Source organism: Ranitomeya imitator, chromosome 8 (assembly GCF_032444005.1).
Source record: "Ranitomeya imitator isolate aRanImi1 chromosome 8, aRanImi1.pri, whole genome shotgun sequence".
NCBI classification, from domain to species: Eukaryota; Metazoa; Chordata; class Amphibia; order Anura; family Dendrobatidae; genus Ranitomeya; species Ranitomeya imitator.
Window position 1 is genome coordinate 118288143 of NC_091289.1, and position 18099 is coordinate 118306241.

Sequence of the window (18099 nt, forward strand, 5' to 3'; positions counted from 1 at the left end):
AAAAAATAAAAAAAAGAATGTGAATCCATGAATGAAAGTAAATAACTAAAGGGAGGGGCGAACACAGGTTCATATATTTGATGCCAGATTGTGTCCAACGAGATAGGTTTGTCCCTAGCAACAGCTCGGAGACAGGGATATAAAAAATATTATATAATAATATTTCAATATTTTCATATTGTAGAGGTATACACTGGGTCATAAAAGGACGGTGCAGAGATATAAAAACTGGAATATATAAGAATAAATGAGAAAAATATACATACATCTCATCTTGATGACAGTTACCCCTGGGGGAGTTTGTTTTGGTTTCTAATTAGTAACGGGCATCAGAAAAACATCCTTGCACAAAAATTGAGTGACTTTTGCATCCCAGAATACATTCATCCTGGTGTTGTACTGGTTGTGGAAGATAAGGATGATGATAAGGAGGAGGACAACACCAAACAGAAAAAATCAGGAAGCGGATAGCCATGTGCGGTTGGGGAGAGGTGCATGACAATACACCTCCACAAAACATACAATGTATTAGAGGTTATATGTCGCTGTTTTCACTTGGTGGTGTACAGAAATCTTGCCCAATCCAGGCCCTGTTCATTTTTATAAGAGTCAGCCTGTCAGCATTTTCAGTTGACAGGTGGATGCGCTTATCTGTTATAATTCCACCAGCGGCACTAATAGCCTGCTCTGACAAAACGCTAGCAGCAGGGCAGGCCAGGACCTCCAAGGAGTAGAGAGCCAGTTCATGCCATGTGTTCAGCCTGGATACCCAATAATTAAAAGGCACAGAGGAATCACGGAGGATGTTTGCAGGATCTGCAAGGTACTCCCTCAGCAACTTCCCAAACATTGCACTTCTTGTGACAGCACCCATTGACTTTGTGGTGGGTCTGAGAAAACTGTCCGATAACTTTGCCATTGTTCCCCTGCCTGAGCTGGATTGTACTTCTCTCTCTCTCGCTTGGCCTCCTTGGTTGTACAATAAACTCTGACGTCTGCTGGCAGCGTTCTCCCATGGGAATTTTGAAAGTAATTCCACTACAAAGGCCCTCTGCTACTGCAACATTTTAATACACCTCTCTGCCTCTGGCAGAAGATATTGAAAGTTCTCCTTGTAGCGTGGGTCTAAAAGTGTCACCTATCAGTAATGAGTGTCACCCAAAATTTTTATAATGCGAGGGTCAAGTGAAACGCAGCGCAGCATAAAATCAGCCATGTGCACCAGACTGCTAACAGGCAAGACTTCCCTGTCCTCACCACCAGGACGACTGACCATGCTGTCCTCCTCCTCATCCTCTCTGTCCTCAGGCCATCGACGCTGAACAGACAGTATGACAGCTGTGCTTGTAGTACCTTCTATAGCGCATGAAAGTAGCTCCTGTTCTTCCTCCTCATTGCCTACAATCCACATTGAGAAGACTTGAGGCTGGGCTGAGTGTAATCCACCTGTATGGTTCATTGTTCCATGTCCTAGTGTTCTGCCTGCAATGCATCCACTTTAATTGTGAGCAGAGAGGTCTTCAGAATGCTGAAAAGCGAGATGGTGATTCTAATTATGGCGTCATCACCGCTCAACATCTTGGTACAGTCCTCAAAGTTTTGTAGGATGGTACATATGTCTGACATCCATGTCCACTCTTGAGGTCTTATGTGTGGAGTCTGAACTGAATATCAACGGTCTTTTTGATGTTGGTAGTAAACAATTGCCCTCTTCTGCTCACAAATCTTTTCCAATATATGCAGTGTAGAGTTCCAATGCGTGGGGACATCACACACCAGTCGGTGAGCTGGAAGCTGCGAACGCTGCTGAAGCACAGCAAGAGTGGCTGAAGCTGTAGCTGACTTTCTAAAATGGGCAGATGGCTGTTATGACCTGGTGGTTAGGAGCACCCGACCTGATAGTTAAACTCATACAGGACGAGCTCTGGGATGTGGGAGCTCTGCTGACCGCAAGCCCTAATCCTATCGCACACACTAGAAATAGCCGTGGAGCGCTCCTGACGCTCCCTAGGCGCCTCGTCACAGCCTAAGAGCTAGCTAGCCCTAGAGAAGAAAATAAAGCTTACCTTGCCTCAGAGAAATTCCCCAAAGGAATAGGCAGCCCCCCACATGTAATGACTGTGAATAAAGATGAAAGTCACAAACGCAGAAATGAGATAGGTTTCAGCAAAGGGAGGCACGACTTACTAAATAGACAGAGGATAGGAAAGGAATCTTTGCGGTCAGCACAAAAACCTACAAAAGACCACGCAGAGTGTGCAAAAGGGTCCTCCGCACTGACTCACGGTGCGGGGGTGCCACCCTGCATCCCAGAGCTTCCAGCTAGCAAGACAAAATCAAGATAACCAGCTGGACAAAGAAACAAGAACAATAATAACAATCAGGAACTTAGCTTCTGCAGGAGAAGACAGGACACCAGACAGATCCAGGAGCGAACTGAACCAATGCTAAAACATTGACAGCTGGCATGGAGAAACGATCTGAGTGGAGTTAAATAGAGAAGCCAACCAAAGGATAAACCACGTCACCTGTGTAAGGAACCTCAGAAGCAGCAGCTCCACTCACAGCCACCAGAGGGAGCCCACGGACCGAACTCACCGAAGTACCATTCATGACCACAGGAGGGAGCTCGACAACAGAATTCACAACAGTACCCCCCCTTGAGGAGGGGTCACCGAACCCTCACCAGAGCCCCCAGGCCGATCAGGATGAGCCAAATGAAAGGCACGAACTAGATCGGCAGCATGAACATCAGAGGCAAAAACCCAGGAATTATCCTCCTGACCATAACCCTTCCACTTGACCAGGTACTGGAGTTTCCGACTCGAAACACGAGAATCCAAGATCTTTTCCACCACATACTCCAACTCCCCCTCGACCAACACCGGGGCAGGAGGATCAACGGAGGGAACCATAGGCGCCACGTATCTCCGCAACAACGACCTATGGAACACATTATGGATGGCAAAAGAAGCTGGAAAATCCAAACGAAATGACACAGGATTAAGAATTTCAGAAATCTTATATGGCCCAATGAAACGAGGCTTAAACTTAGGAGAGGAAACCTTCATAGGAACATGACGAGATGACAACCAAACCAAATCCCCAACCCGAAGTCGGGGACCAACACAGCGCCGGCGGTTAGAGAAACGTTGAGCCTTCTCCTGGGACAATGTCAAATTGTCCACCACATGAGTCCAAATCTGCTGCAACCTGTCCACCACAGTATCCACACCAGGACAGTCCGAAGGCTCAACCTGCCCTGAAGAGAAACGAGGATGGAAGCCAGAATTGCAGAAAAAAGGAGAAACCAAAATAGCCGAGTTAGCCCGATTATTAAGGGCGAACTCAGCCAAAGGCAAAAAGGACACCCAATCATCCTGATCAGCAGAAACAAAGCATCTCAGATATGTCTCCAAAGTCTGATTAGTTTGTTCGGTTTGGCCATTAGTCTGAGGATTGAAAGCCGAAGAAAAAGACAAATCAATGCCCATCTTAGCACAAAAGGACCGCCAAAACCTTGAAACAAACTGGGAACCCCTGTCCGAGACGATGTTCTCCGGAATGCCATGCAAACGAACCACATGCTGGAAAAATAATGGCACCAAATCAGAGGAGGAAGGCAATTTAGACAAGGGTACCAAATGGACCATCTTAGAGAAGCGATCACAAACCACCCAAATGACCGACATCCTTTGAGAAACAGGGAGATCAGAAATAAAATCCATGGAAATATGCATCCAGGGCCTCTTCTGGACCGGCTAGGGCAAAAGCAACCCACTGGCATGAGAACAGCAGGGCTTAGCCCGAGCACAAGTCCCACAGGACTGCACAAAAGAATGCACATCCCGTGACAAAGAAGGCCACCAAAAGGATCTAGCCACCAAATCTCTGGTACCAAAGATTCCAGGATGACCAGCCAACACCGAACAATGAACCTCAGAGATAACTCTACTAGTCCATCTATCAGGGACAAACAATTTCTCCGTAGGACAACGGTCAGGTCTATCAGCCTGAAACTTCTGCAGCACGCGCCGCAAATCAGGGGAGATGGCAGACAAAATTACCCCCCCTTTAAGAATACCCGCCGGCTCCGGAACACCCGGAGAGTCAGGCACAAAACTCCTTGACAGGGCATCAGCCTTCACATTCTTAGATCCCGGAAGGTATGAAACCACAAAATCAAAATGGGAGAAAAAGAGCGACCATCGAGCCTGTCTAGGATTCAACCGTTTGGCAGACTCAAGATAAGTCAAATTCTTGTGATCCGTCAAGACCACCACGCGATGTTTAGCTCCTTCAAGCCAATGTCACCACTCCTCGAATGCCCATTTCATGGCCAACAACTCTCGATTGCCAACATCATAATTGCGCTCAGCAGGCGAGAATTTTCTAGAAAAGAAGGCACATGGTTTTATCACCGAGCCATCAGAACTTCTTTGCGACAAAACAGCCCCTGCTCCAATCTCAGAAGCATCAACCTCGACCTGAAACGGAAGCGAAACATCTGGCTGGCACAGCACAGGGGCAGAAGAAAAACGACGCTTCAACTCCTGAAAAGTCTCTACAGCCGCAGAGGACCAATTGACCACATCAGCACCTTTCTTGGTCAAATCAGTCAATGGTTTAGCAACACTAGAAAAATTAGCGATGAAGCGACGGTAAAAATTAGCAAAGCCCAGGAACTTCTCTAGGCTCTTCACAGATGTCGGCTGAGTCCAATCATAAATGGCCTGGACCTTAACAGGGTCCATCTCGATAGTAGAAGGGGAAAAAATGAAACCCAAAAATGAAACCTTCTGAACTCCAAAGAGACACTTAGACCCCTTCACAAACAAGGAATTAGCACGAAGAACCTGGAACACCATTCTGACCTGCTTCACATGAGACTCCCAATCATCCGAAAAGACCAAAATGTCATCCAAATATACAATCATGAATCTATCCAGGTACTCTCGGAAGATGTCATGCATAAAGGACTGAAACACAGATGGAGCATTAGAAAGCCCGAATGGCATAACCAGGTACTCAAAATGGCCCTCGGGCGTATTAAATGCTGTTTTCCATTCATCGCCCTGTTTAATTCGCACCAGATTATACGCCCCTCGAAGATCTATCTTGGTGAACCAACTAGCCCCCTTAATTCGAGCAAACAGATCAGACATCAGCGGCAAAGGATACTGAAATTTGACTGTGATCTTATTAAGAAGGCGGTAATCAATATAAGGTCTTAAAGAGCCATCCTTCTTGGCCACAAAAAAGAACCCTGCTCCCAATGGTGACGACGACGGGTGAATATGACCCTTCTCCAAGGATTCCTTTATATAACTCCGCATAGCAGCGTGCTCTGGCACAGATAGATTAAACAGTCGGCCCTTAGGAAACTTACTACCGGGAATCAAATTAATAGCACAATCGCAGTCCCTATGAGGAGGTAGGGCACCGGATTTGGGCTCTTCAAATACATCCCGGTAATCTGATAAAAACTCAGGGACTTCAGAAGGAGTGGAAGGCGAAATTGACAACAATGGAACATCACCATGTACCCCTTGACAACCCCAGCTGGACACAGACATAGATTTCCAATCCAACACTGGATTATGGACCTGTAGCCATGGCAACCCCAAAACGACCACATCATGCAGATTATGCAACACCAAAAAGCGAATATCCTCCTGATGTGCAGGAGCCATGCACATGGTCAATTGCGTCCAGTATTGAGGTTTATTCTTGTCCAAAGGCGTAGCATCAATTCCTCTCAATGGAATAGGGTGCTGCAAGGGCTCCAAGGAAAAACCACAGCGCCTGGCAAACTCCAAGTCCATCAAATTCAGGGCAGCGCCTGAATCCACAAATGCCATAACAGAATATGGCGACAGAGAGCAAATCAGAGTAACGGACAAAAGAAATTTTGACTGTACCGTACCAATGGTGGCAGACCTAGCGAACCGCTTAGTGCGCTTAGGACAATCGGAGATAGCATGAGTGGAGTCACCACAGTAAAAACACAGTCCATTCCGACGTCTGTGTTCTTGCCGTTCAGCTCTGGTCAAAGTTCTATCACACTGCATAGGCTCAGGCCTATTCTCAGAGAACACCGCCAAATGGTGCACAGCTTTGCGCTCACGCAAGCGCCGATCGATCTGAATGGCCAATGACATAGACTCATTCAGACCAGCAGGCGTGGGAAATCCCACCATGACATCCTTAAGAGCTTCAGAAAGACCCTTTCTGAAAATTGCCGCCAGGGCACATTCATTCCACTGAGTAAGCACAGACCACTTTCTAAACTTCTGACAGTACACCTCCGCCTCATCCTGACCCTGACACAAAGCCAGCAAGATTTTCTCTGCCTGATCCACGGAATTTGGTTCATCATAAATCAATCCTAGCGCCAGAAAAAACGCATCAACATCACGCAATGCAGGATCTCCTGGCGCAAGGGAAAATGCCCAGTCTTGAGGGTCACCACGTAATAAAGAAATAATGATTTTTACTTGTTGAGCGGGGTCACCAGAGGAGCATGGTTTCAAAGCTAGAAACAGTTTACAATTATTTTTGAAATTCAGAAACTTAGATCTATTTCCAGAAAATAAATCAGGAGTAGGAATTCTAGGCTCTAACATCGGATTCTGAACCACAAAATCTTGAATGTTTTGTACCCTTGCAGTGACATGATCCACACAAGAGGACAGACCTTGAATGTCCATCTCTACACCTGTGTCCTGAACCACCCAAAGGTCTAGGGGAAAAGAAAGACAAAACACAGTGCAAAGAAAAAAAAATGGTCTCAGAACTTCTCTTATCCCTCTATTGAGATGCATTAATACTTTGGGCCAGCTGTACTGTTATGACCTGGTGGTTAGGAGCACCTGACCTGATAGTTAAACTCATACAGGATGAGCTCTGGGATGTGGGAGCTCTGCTGACCGCAAGCCCTAATCCTATCGCACACACTAGAAATAGCCGTGGAGCGCTCCTGACGCTCCCTAGGCGCCTCGTCACAGCCTAAGAGCTAGCTAGCCCTAGAGAAGAAAATAAAGCCTACCTTGCCTCAGAGAAATTCCCCAAAGGAATAGGCAGCCCCCCACATGTAATGACTCTGAGTAAAGATGAAAGTCACAAACGCAGAAATGAGATAGGTTTCAGCAAAGGGAGGCACAACTTACTAAATAGACAGAGGATAGGAAAGGAATCTTTGCGGTCAGCACAAAAACCTACAAAAGACCACACAGAGTGTGCAAAAGGGTCCTCCGCACCGACTCACGGTGCGGGGGTGCCACCCTGCATCCCAGAGCTTCCAGCTAGCAAGACAAAATCAAGATAACCAGCTGGACAAAGAAGCAAGAACAATAATAACAATCAGGAACTTAGCTTCTGCAGGAGAAGACAGGACACCAGACAGATCCAGGAGCAAACTGAACCAATGCTAAAACATTGACAGCTGGCATGGAGAAACGATCTGAGTGGAGTTAAATAGAGAAGCCAACCAAAGGATAAACCACGTCACCTGTGTAAGGAACCTCAGAAGCAACAGCTCCACTCACAGCCACCAGAGGGAGCCCACGGACCGAACTCACCGAAGTACCATTCATGACCACAGGAGGGAGCTCGACAACAGAATTCACAACAGATGGCGTACTTTCACTAGAAGATCCAGCAGCTCCGGGTAATTTTTCAGAAAACGTTGAACAACGAGGTTAAGCACATGGGCCAGGCAAGTTACGTGTGTGAGCTCACCTTACCTCAGAGCCACCACCATGTTCCGGCCATTGTCACACATGACCATGACTAGCGGTAGGTTTAGCGGTGTCATCCAATTATCTGACTGCTCTTCCAGCGCTGTCCACAACTTTTGCAATGTGCTGTTTGTCACCTATGCAGATTAGCTTCAGCACAGCCTGTTGCCACTTGGCTGAGGCACTGCTGCAGTACATCCAACTTCTGATTCATGTGTTGATTTCAGAGATGGGGCTGAAGGGGAAAATGAGCAGGAGGAGGTGGTGCAGGAGCTGTGGACTGTGGGAGCAACCCTCATAGACGTAAGGCCCGCAATCCTAGGCATTGGGAGGATGTGTTCCATCCCAAGGTCCGACGGGGTCCCGGCTTCCACTATGTTAACCCAGTGTGCCGTCAGTGAGATGTACCATCCCTGTCCACAAGCACTTATCTACGTGTCCGTGGTTAGGTGGACTTTCCCAGTAACAGCATTGTTGAGGGCACGGGTAATGTTGAGGGACACATGCTGGTGTAATGCCATTACGGAACACCGGCGAAATAGTGGCGACTGGGGACCGAGTACCTTGGGATTGCCACTGCCATCAGGTTGTGGAAAGCTTCTGTCTCAATGAGCCTAAAAGGCAACATTTCGAGCGCAAGCAGGAAAGAAATGTGAGAATTTAGTACTGTGGCCTGTGGGGCATTGGCTGGGTATTTCCGCTTGTGTTCCAATGACTGGGGTATAGACAACTGAAGGCTGTGCTGGGACAAGGACGTGGACGAGCTTGATGATGGTGCTGCTTGACTGTGGGCAACAACAGGTGCAGGGCTAGAGGCATCTTCACATGCACAGTGGACTGGGGATTGGCTTCTACGCAAAACAGTGGAAGAAGCAGTGGTGTCACCTGCAGACAGTGTTCCTGGAGCCTCGGGTTCGGCTGCTTTGCTGCCATGTGCCTGATCATTCTGGTTGTGGTCAGACTGGTAAATTAGCTACCCCTGCTGATGAGAGCATGGCAGATGCTGCAAATGGCCTGTTTGGGGTTATCGGCAGAGTCTTTAAAAAGCAAAACAAAAAAAATAACAGAAGATAGAGCCAGGGCCGGCGTCAGCACCCGGCGTACCGGGGCAAATGCCGGGGCCCTGAACAAATGGGGGGCCCACTCGTGGCCGGGATACCAGGGAGCCCGGGCTGCTCCCTGTTGTGAATTCTGTGGCAGAGCTCCCTCCTGTGGTCACAAGTGGTACTTCAGCTGATTCTCTCTGTGAGCTTCCGTTGGTGGAGGAAAGTGGTATTGCGGCTTCTGAGTTTCCTTCCTCAGGTGATGTGGTGAAGTCATTAGGTGCTGCTCTATTTAACTCCACCTAGTGCTTTGATCCTGGCCTCCAGTCAATGTTCTAGTATTGGACCTGTTTCCTCCTGGATCGTTCCTGTGGCCTGCTGCTCTGCATAGCTAAGTTCTGCTTTGCTATTTTGTTTGCTGTTTTTTTTCTGTCCAGCTTGTCTATTTGTTTTTCCCTGCTTGCTGGAAGCTCTGAGACGCAGAGGGTATACCTCCGTGCCGTTAGTTCGGTACGGAGGGTCTTTTTGCCCCCTTTGCGTGGTTTTTGTAGGGTTTTGTGTTGACCGCAAAGTTACCTTTCCTATCCTCGCTCTGTTCAGAAAGTCGGGCCTCACTTTGCTAAATCTATTTCATCTCTACGTTTGTCTTTTCATCTTAACTCACAGTCATTATATGTGGGGGCTGCCTTTTCCTTTGGGGTATTTCTCTGAGGCAAGGTAGGCTTATTTTCTATCTTCAGGCTAGCTAGTTTCTCAGGCTGTGCCGAGTTGCATAGGGAGCGTTAGGCGCAATCCACGGCTGCCTCTAGTGTGGTTGGAGAGGATTAGGGATTGCGGTCAGCAGATTTCCCACGTCTCAGAGCTCGTTCTATGTTTTTGGGTTATTGTCAGGTCACTGTTAGTGTTGAGCATTCCGATACCGCAAGTATCGGGTATCGGCCGATACTTGCGGTATCAGAATTACGATACCGAGATCCGATACTTTTGTGATATCGGGTATCGGTATCGGATCAATAGGGATGTGTAAAATAAAGAATTAAAATAAAAAATATTGATATGCTCACCTCTCCTGCGGCCCCTGGACATCACGCTGCTAACCGGGAGGCTTCTTTGTTTAAAATGCGCGCCTTTAGGACCTGCGAATGACGTCCCGGCTTCTGATTGGTCGCGTGCCGCCCATGTGACCGGCACGCGACCAATCAGAAGCCGCGACGTCATTCTCATAAACAAAAACTCCTAATTCTAGGAATTAAGGACCTGCGAATGACGTCGCGGCTTCTGATTGGTCGCGTGCCGGTCACATGGGCGGCACGCGACCAATCAGGAAGCCGGGACGTCATTCGCAGGTCCTAAAGGCGCGCATTTTAAACAAAGAAGCCTCCCGGTTAGCAGCGTGATGTCCAGGAGCCGCCGGAGAGGTGAGCATATCAATATTTTTTATTTTAATTCTTTATTTTACACATCCCTATGGATCCCAGGGCCTGAAGGAGAGTTTCCTCTCCTTCAGACCCTGGGAACCATGAGAATACCTTCCGATACTTGATGTCCCATTGACTTGTATTGGTATCGGATATCGGTATCGGCGATATCCGATATTTTTCAGGTATCGGCCGATACTATCCGATACCGATACTTTCAAGTATCGGACGGTATCGCTCAACACTAGTCACTGTATGTGCTCTGACCTCTATGTCCATTGTGGTACTGAATTACCTTATCATAACAGTACTGGAGGCCCAAAGTACTAATGATTCCCAATAGAGGGAAAAAAGAAGTTCTGAGACCATTTTTTTTTCTTTGCACTGTGTTTTGCCTTTTTTTTCCCCTAGACATTTGGGTGGTTCAGGACACAGGTGTGGACATGGACATTCAGGGTCTGTGCTCTTCAATGGATAATCTCGTTATAAATGTACAAAAGATTCAAGATTTGGTGGTTCAGAAGCCTATGTTAGAACCAAGAATTCCTATTCCTGATTTGTTTTATGGTGATAGAGCCAAGTTTGTGAATTTCAAAAATAATTGCAAATTGTTTCTGGCCTTGAAACCTCGCTCCTCTGGTGACCCAGTTCAACAAGTGAGAATTCTTATTTCTTTTTTGCGTGGCGAGTGGCGACCCTCAAGACTGGGGATTTTCCCTTGCGCCAGGAGATCCTGCATTAAGTAATATTGATGCGTTTTTCCTGGCACTCGGATTGCTGTACGATGAGCCTAATTCAGTGGATCAGGCAGAGAAAAATTTGCTGGCTCTGTGTCAGGGTCAGGATGAGATAGAGGTATATTGTCAGAAATTTAGAAAGTGGTCCATACTCACTCAATGGAATGAAGGTGCGCTCGCAGCTATTTTCAGAAAGGGTCTCTCTGAAGCCCTTAAAGATGTCATGGTGGGATTTCCTATGCCTGCTGGTCTGAATGAGTCTATGTCTTTGGCCATTCAGATCGGTCGACGCTTGCGTGAGCGTAAATCTGTGCACCATTTGGCGGTATTACCTGAGCTTAAACCTGAGCCTATGCAGTGCGATAGGGCTTTGACCAGAGTTGAACGGCAAGAACACAGACGTCTGAATGGGCTGTGTTTCTACTGTGGTGATTCCACTCATGCTATCTCTGATTGTCCTAAGCGCACTAAGCGGTTCGCTAGGTCTGCCACCATTGGTACGGTACAGTCAAAATTTCTTCTGTCCGTTACCTTGATCTGCTCTTTGTCATCGTATTCTGTCATGGCATTTGTGGATTCAGGCGCTGCCCTGAATTTGATGGACTTGGAGTATGCTAGGCGTTGTGGGTTTTTCTTGGAGCCCTTGCAGTGTCCTATTTCATTGAGAGGAATTGATGCTACGCCTTTGGCCAAGAATAAGCCTCAGTACTGGACCCAGCTGACCATGTGCATGGCTCCTGCACATCAGGAGGTTATTCGCTTTCTGGTGTTGCATAATCTGCATGATGTGGTCGTGTTGGGGTTGCCATGGCTACAAGTCCATAATCCAGTATTAGATTGGAAATCCATGTCTGTGTCCAGCTGGGGTTGTCAGGGGGTACATGGTGATGTCCCATTTCTGACTATTTCGTCATCCACCCCTTCTGAGGTTCCAGAGTTCTTATCTGATTACCGGGATGTATTTGATGAGCCCAAGTCCGATACCCTACCTCCGCATAGGGATTGTGATTGTGCTATCGATTTGATTCCTGGTAGTAAATTCCCAAAAGGTCGACTGTTTAATTTATCTGTGCCTGAGCACGCCGCTATGCGCAGTTATGTGAAGGAGTCCTTGGAGAAGGGGCATATTCGCCCGTCATCGTCGCCATTAGGAGCAGGGTTCTTTTTTGTAGCTAAGAAGGATGGTTCGCTGAGACCTTGTATAGATTACCGCCTTCTAAATAAGATCACGGTTAAATTTCAGTACCCCTTGCCGTTGTTATCTGATTTGTTTGCTCGGATTAAGGGGGCTAGTTGGTTCACCAAGATAGATCTTCGTGGTGCGTATAATCTTGTGCGTATTAAGCGAGGCGATGAATGGAAAACTGCATTTAATATGCCCGAGGGCCATTTTGAGTATCTAGTAATGCCATTCGGACTTGCCAATGCTCCATCAGTGTATCAGTCCTTTATGCATGACATCTTCCGAGAGTACCTGGATAAATTCCTGATTGTGTACTTGGATGACATTTTGATCTTCTCGGATGATTGGGAGTCTCATGTGAAGCAGGTCAGAACGGTGTTTCAGGTCCTGCGTGCTAATTCTTTGTTTGTGAAGGGATCAAAGTGTCTCTTTGGTGTTCAGAAGGTTTCATTTTTGGGGTTCATCTTTTCCCCTTCTACTATCGAGATGGACCCTGTTAAGGTCCAAGCCATCCATGATTGGACTCAGCCGACATCTCTGAAAAGTCTGCAAAAGTTCCTGGGCTTTGCTAATTTTTATCGTCGCTTCATCTGCAATTTTTCTAGTATTGCTAAACTATTGACCGATTTGATCAAGAAGGGTGCTGATGTGGTCAATTGGTCTTCTGCTGCTGTGGAAGCTTTTCAAGAGTTGAAGCGTCGTTTTTCTTCTGCCCCTGTGTTGTGTCAACCAGATGTTTCGCTTCCATTCCAGGTCGAGGTTGATGCTTCTGAGATTGGAGCAGGGGCTGTTTTGTCACAGAGAAGTTCTGATTGCTCGGTAATGAAACCATGCGCCTTCTTTTCCAGGAAGTTTTCGCCTGCTGAGCGAAATTATGATGTGGGTAATCGAGAGTTGCTGGCCATGAAGTGGGCATTCGAGGAGTGGCGTCATTGGCTTGAAGGAGCTAAGCATCGCGTGGTGGTCTTAACTGATCATAAGAACTTGACTAATCTCGAGTCTGCCAAGCGGTTAAATCCTAGACAGGCTCGTTGGTCGCTGTTTTTTGCCCGTTTTGACTTTGTGATTTCGTACCTTCCGGGCTCTAAAAATGTGAAGGCGGATGCTCTGTCTAGGAGTTTTGTGCCCGACTCTCCGGGTGTATCTGAGCCGGCGGGTATCCTCAAAGAGGGAGTAATTGTGTCTGCCATCTCCCCTGATTTGCGGCGGGTGCTGCAAAAATTTCAGGCTAATAAACCTGATCGTTGCCCAGCGGAGAAACTGTTTGTCCCTGATAGGTGGACGAATAAAGTTATCTCTGAGGTTCATTGTTTGGTGTTGGCTGGTCATCCTGGAATCTTTGGTACCAGAGAGTTAGTGGCTAGATCCTTTTGGTGGCCATCTCTGTCGTGGGATGTGCGTTCTTTTGTGCAGTCCTGTGGGATTTGTGCTCGGGCTAAGCCCTGCTGTTCTCGTGCCAGTGGGTTGCTTTTGCCCTTGCCGGTCCCGAAGAGGCCTTGGACACATATCTCTATGGATTTTATTTCAGATCTTCCCGTCTCTCAAAAGATGTCAGTCATTTGGGTGGTCTGTGATCGCTTCTCTAAGATGGTCCATTTGGTACCCTTGTCTAAATTACCTTCCTCCTCTGATTTGGTGCCATTGTTCTTCCAGCATGTGGTTCGTTTACATGGCATTCCAGAGAATATTGTTTCTGACAGAGGTTCCCAGTTTGTTTCGAGGTTTTGGCGAGCCTTTTGTGGTAGGATGGGCATTGACTTGTCTTTTTCCTCGGCTTTCCATCCTCAGACTAATGGCCAGACCGAACGAACCAAACAGACCTTGGAAACATATCTGAGATGCTTTTTTTCTGCTGATCAGGATGACTGGGTGTCCTTTTTGCCTTTGGCTGAGTTCGCCCTTAATAATCGGGCCAGCTCGGCTACCTTGGTTTCGCCGTTTTTCTGCAACTCTGGGTTCCATCCTCGTTTCTCTTCAGGGCAGGTTGAGTCTTCGGACTGTCCTGGTGTGGATATTGTGGTGGACAGGTTGCAGCAGATTTGGACTCATGTAGTGGACAATTTGACCATGTCCCAGGAGAAGGCTCAACGTTTCGCTAGTCGCAGACGCTGTGTGGGTCCCCGACTTCATGTTGGGGATTTGGTTTGGTTGTCTTCTCGTCATATTCCTATGAAGGTTTCCTCTCCTAAGTTTAAACCTCGTTTCATTGGTCCATATAGGATTTCTGAGGTTCTTAATCCTGTGTCTTTTCGTCTGACCCTTCCAGATTCTTTTTCCATACATAACGTATTCCATAGGTCATTGTTGCGGAGATACGTGGCACCTATGGTTCCATCTGTTGATCCTCCTGCCCCGGTTTTGGTGGAGGGGGAGTTGGAGTATATTGTGGAGAAGATTTTGGATTCTCGTGTTTCGAGACGGAAACTCCAGTATCTGGTTAAGTGGAAGGGTTATGCTCAGGAAGATAATTCCTGGGTCTTTGCCTCTGATGTCCATGCTCCCGATCTTGTTCGTGCCTTTCATATGGCTCATCCTGGTCGTCCTGGGGGCTCTGGTGAGGGTTCGGTGACCCCTCCTCAAGGGGGGGTACTGTTGTGAATTCTGTGGCAGAGCTCCCTCCTGTGGTCACAAGTGGTACTTCGGCTGATTCTCTCTGTGAGCTTCCGTTGGTGGAGGAAAGTGGTACTGCGGCTTCTGAGTTTCCTTCCTCAGGTGATGTGGTGAAGTCGTTAGGTGCTGCTCTATATAACTCCACCTAGTGCTTTGATCCTGGCCTCCAGTCAATGTTCTAGTATTGGACCTGTTTCCTCCTGGATCGTTCCTGTGGCCTGTGTTGTGAATTCTGTGGCTGAGTTCACTTCTGTGGTCACAAGTGGTATTGCAGTCTCTGGGCTTCCTCCCTCAGGTGTTTTGGTGAGCTCGTTGGCTGCCTTGCTATTTAGCTCCACCTGAGTCTGTCTTCCTTGCTCCTTGTCAATGTTCCAGTGTTGGATCTGAGCTACTGCATCTTTCCTTGGGCCTGCTGCTCTGCTAGATAAGTGCTTCTAGTTTGTTTTCTGTTTTTTCTGTCCAGCTTTTTATTATCTTTTGCTGGAAGCTCTGAGTAGCAAAGGGGTGCACCGCCGTGCTGTTAGTTCGGCACGGTGGGTCTTTTTGCCCCTTTGCGTGGTTTTCGTTTTAGGGTTTTTTGTAGACTGCATAGTTCTCTTTGCTATCCTCGCTCTGTCTAGAATATCGGGCCTCACTTTGCTGAATCTATTTCATTCCTACGTTTGTCTTTTCATCTTGCTAACAGTCATTATATGTGGGGGCTGCCTATTCCTTTGGGGTATTTCTCTGAGGTAAGTCAGGCTTGTATTTCTATCTTCAGGCTAGTCAGCTCCTCAGGCAGTGCCGAGTTGCATAGGTAGTTGATAGGCGCAATCCACTGCTGCTTCCAGTTGTGTGAGGATAGACCAGGTACTGCAGTCTACAGAGATTCCACGTCTCAGAGCTCGTCCTATTGTTTTGGGTTATTGCCAGATCTCTGTATGTGCGCTGATTACTGCACGCTGTGTTGCCTGATTGCCAGCCATAACAGTACAAGGAGCCTTTCAATGATTTCCAATAGAGGGAAAAAAGAAATCCTGACATCATTTTTTTTTCTTAGCTCTGTCTTCAGTCTTTTTTTTCCCCTAGACATTAGAGTGCTTCAGGACACAGCTGTGGACATGGATATTCAGGCTCTGTGCTCCTCAATGGATAATCTCGTTGTAAATGTACAAAAGATTCAAGATACTATTGATCAGAAATCGATGCTAGAACCAAGAATTCCGATTCCTGATTTGTTTTTTGGTGACAGAACTAAGTTCCTGAGCTTCAGAAATAATTGTAAGCTATTTTTGGCCTTGAAACCTCATTCTTCTGGTAATCCTATTCAACAGGTTTTGATTATTATTTCTTTTTTGCGCGGCGACCCACAGGACTGGGCGTTTTCTCTTGCACCAGGAGATTCTGCATTGAGTAATGTTGATGCATTTTTCCAGGCGCTGGGATTGCTTTACGATGAGCCTAATTCAGTGGATCAAGCTGAGAAAAATCTGCTGGCTTTATGCCAGGGTCAGGATGATGTAGAAGTATATTGTCAGAAATTTAGAAAATGGTCAGTACTCACTCTGTGGAATGAATCTGCACTAGCGGCTTTGTTCAGAAAGGGTCTCTCTGAAGCTCTTAAGGATGTAATGGTGGGATTTCCTATGCCTGCTGGTTTGAATGAGTCTATGTCCTTGGCCATTCAGATCGGTCGTCGCTTGCGCGAGCGTAAATCTGTGCACCATCTGGCGGTATTGTCTGAGAGTAAGCCTGAGCCTATGCAGTGCGACAGGACTATGACTAAAGTAGAACGGCACGAACACAGACGTCTGAACAGACTGTGTTTCTATTGTGGTGATTCTACTCATGCTATTTCTAATTGTCCTAAACGCACTAGGCGGTTCGATAGCTCTGCCGTTATTGGTACTGTACAGTCCAAATTCCTTTTGTCCATTACCTTAATGTGCTCTTTGTCATCATATTCTGTCATGGCGTTTGTGGATTCAGGCGCTGCCCTGAATCTGATGGATTTGGATTATGCTAAACGTTGTGGATTTTTCTTGGAGCCTTTGCGGTGTCCTATTCCGTTGAGAGGAATTGATGCTACACCTCTGGCCAAGAATAAGCCTCAGTACTGGGCCCAGCTGACCATGTGCATGGCTCCTGCACATCAGGAAGTTATTCGCTTTTTGGTACTGCATAATTTGCATGATGTGGTCGTGTTGGGGTTGCCATGGCTACAAACCCATAATCCAGTATTGGATTGGAACTCTATGTCGGTAACCAGCTGGGGTTGTCAGGGAGTACATGGTGATGTTCCATTTTTGTCTATTTCGTCATCCATTCCTTCTGACATCCCAGAGTTCTTGTCGGACTTTCAGGATGTATTTGAAGAGTCCAAGTCTGATGCCCTTCCTCCGCATAGGAATTGTGATTGTGCTATCGATTTGATTCCTGGTAGTAAATTCCCTAAGGGTCGTTTATTTAATTTGTCCGTACCTGAACACACCGCTATGCGCAGTTATGTGAAGGAGTCCCTGGAGAAGGGACATATTCGCCCATCGTCGTCACCATTGGGAGCAGGGTTCTTTTTTGTAGCCAAGAAGGATGGTTCGCTAAGACCGTGTATTGATTACCGCCTTCTTAATAAGATCACTGTTAAGTTTCAGTATCCCTTGCCATTGATTTCTGACTTGTTTGCTCGGATTAAGGGGGCTAGTTGGTTTACTAAGATTGATCTTCGTGGTGCGTATAATCTGGTGAGAATCAGGCAGGGAGATGAATGGAAAACGGCATTTAATACGCCCGAGGGTCATTTTGAGTATCTGGTGATGCCGTTCGGACTTGCCAATGCTCCATCTGTTTTTCAGTCTTTTATGCATGACATTTTCCGTGAGTATCTGGATAAATTCTTGATTGTTTACTTGGATGACATTTTGATCTTCTCAGATGATTGGGAGTCTCATGTGAAGCAAGTCAGAATGGTTTTCCAGGTACTGCGTGCTAATTCCTTGTTCGTGAAGGGATCAAAGTGTCTCTTCGGTGTGCAGAAAGTTTCATTTTTGGGGTTCATCTTTTCCCCTTCTACTATCGAGATGGATCCGGTTAAGGTTCAGGCCATCCAGGATTGGACTCAGCCGACATCTCTAAAAAGTTTGCAGAAATTCCTGGGCTTTGCTAATTTTTATCGTCGCTTCATCTGTAATTTTTCTAGCATTGCCAGACCATTGACCGATTTGACCAAGAAGGGTGCTGATTTGGTTAATTGGTCTTCTGCTGCCGTGGAAGCTTTTCAGGAGTTGAAGCGTCGTTTTTGCTGTGCCCCTGTGTTGTGTCAACCTGATGTTTCTCTTCCGTTCCAGGTCGAGGTTGATGCTTCTGAGATTGGTGCAGGGGCGGTTTTGTCAC

General features: G+C 46.9%; 1 protein-coding gene across 2 annotated transcripts in view; it reads left to right on the forward strand.

The window, feature by feature from the left end:
• Positions 1-18099, forward strand: part of LOC138647923 (complement factor H-related protein 4-like) — an 804152-nt gene that overhangs the window by 235643 nt on the left and 550410 nt on the right. The window lies entirely within an intron of this gene.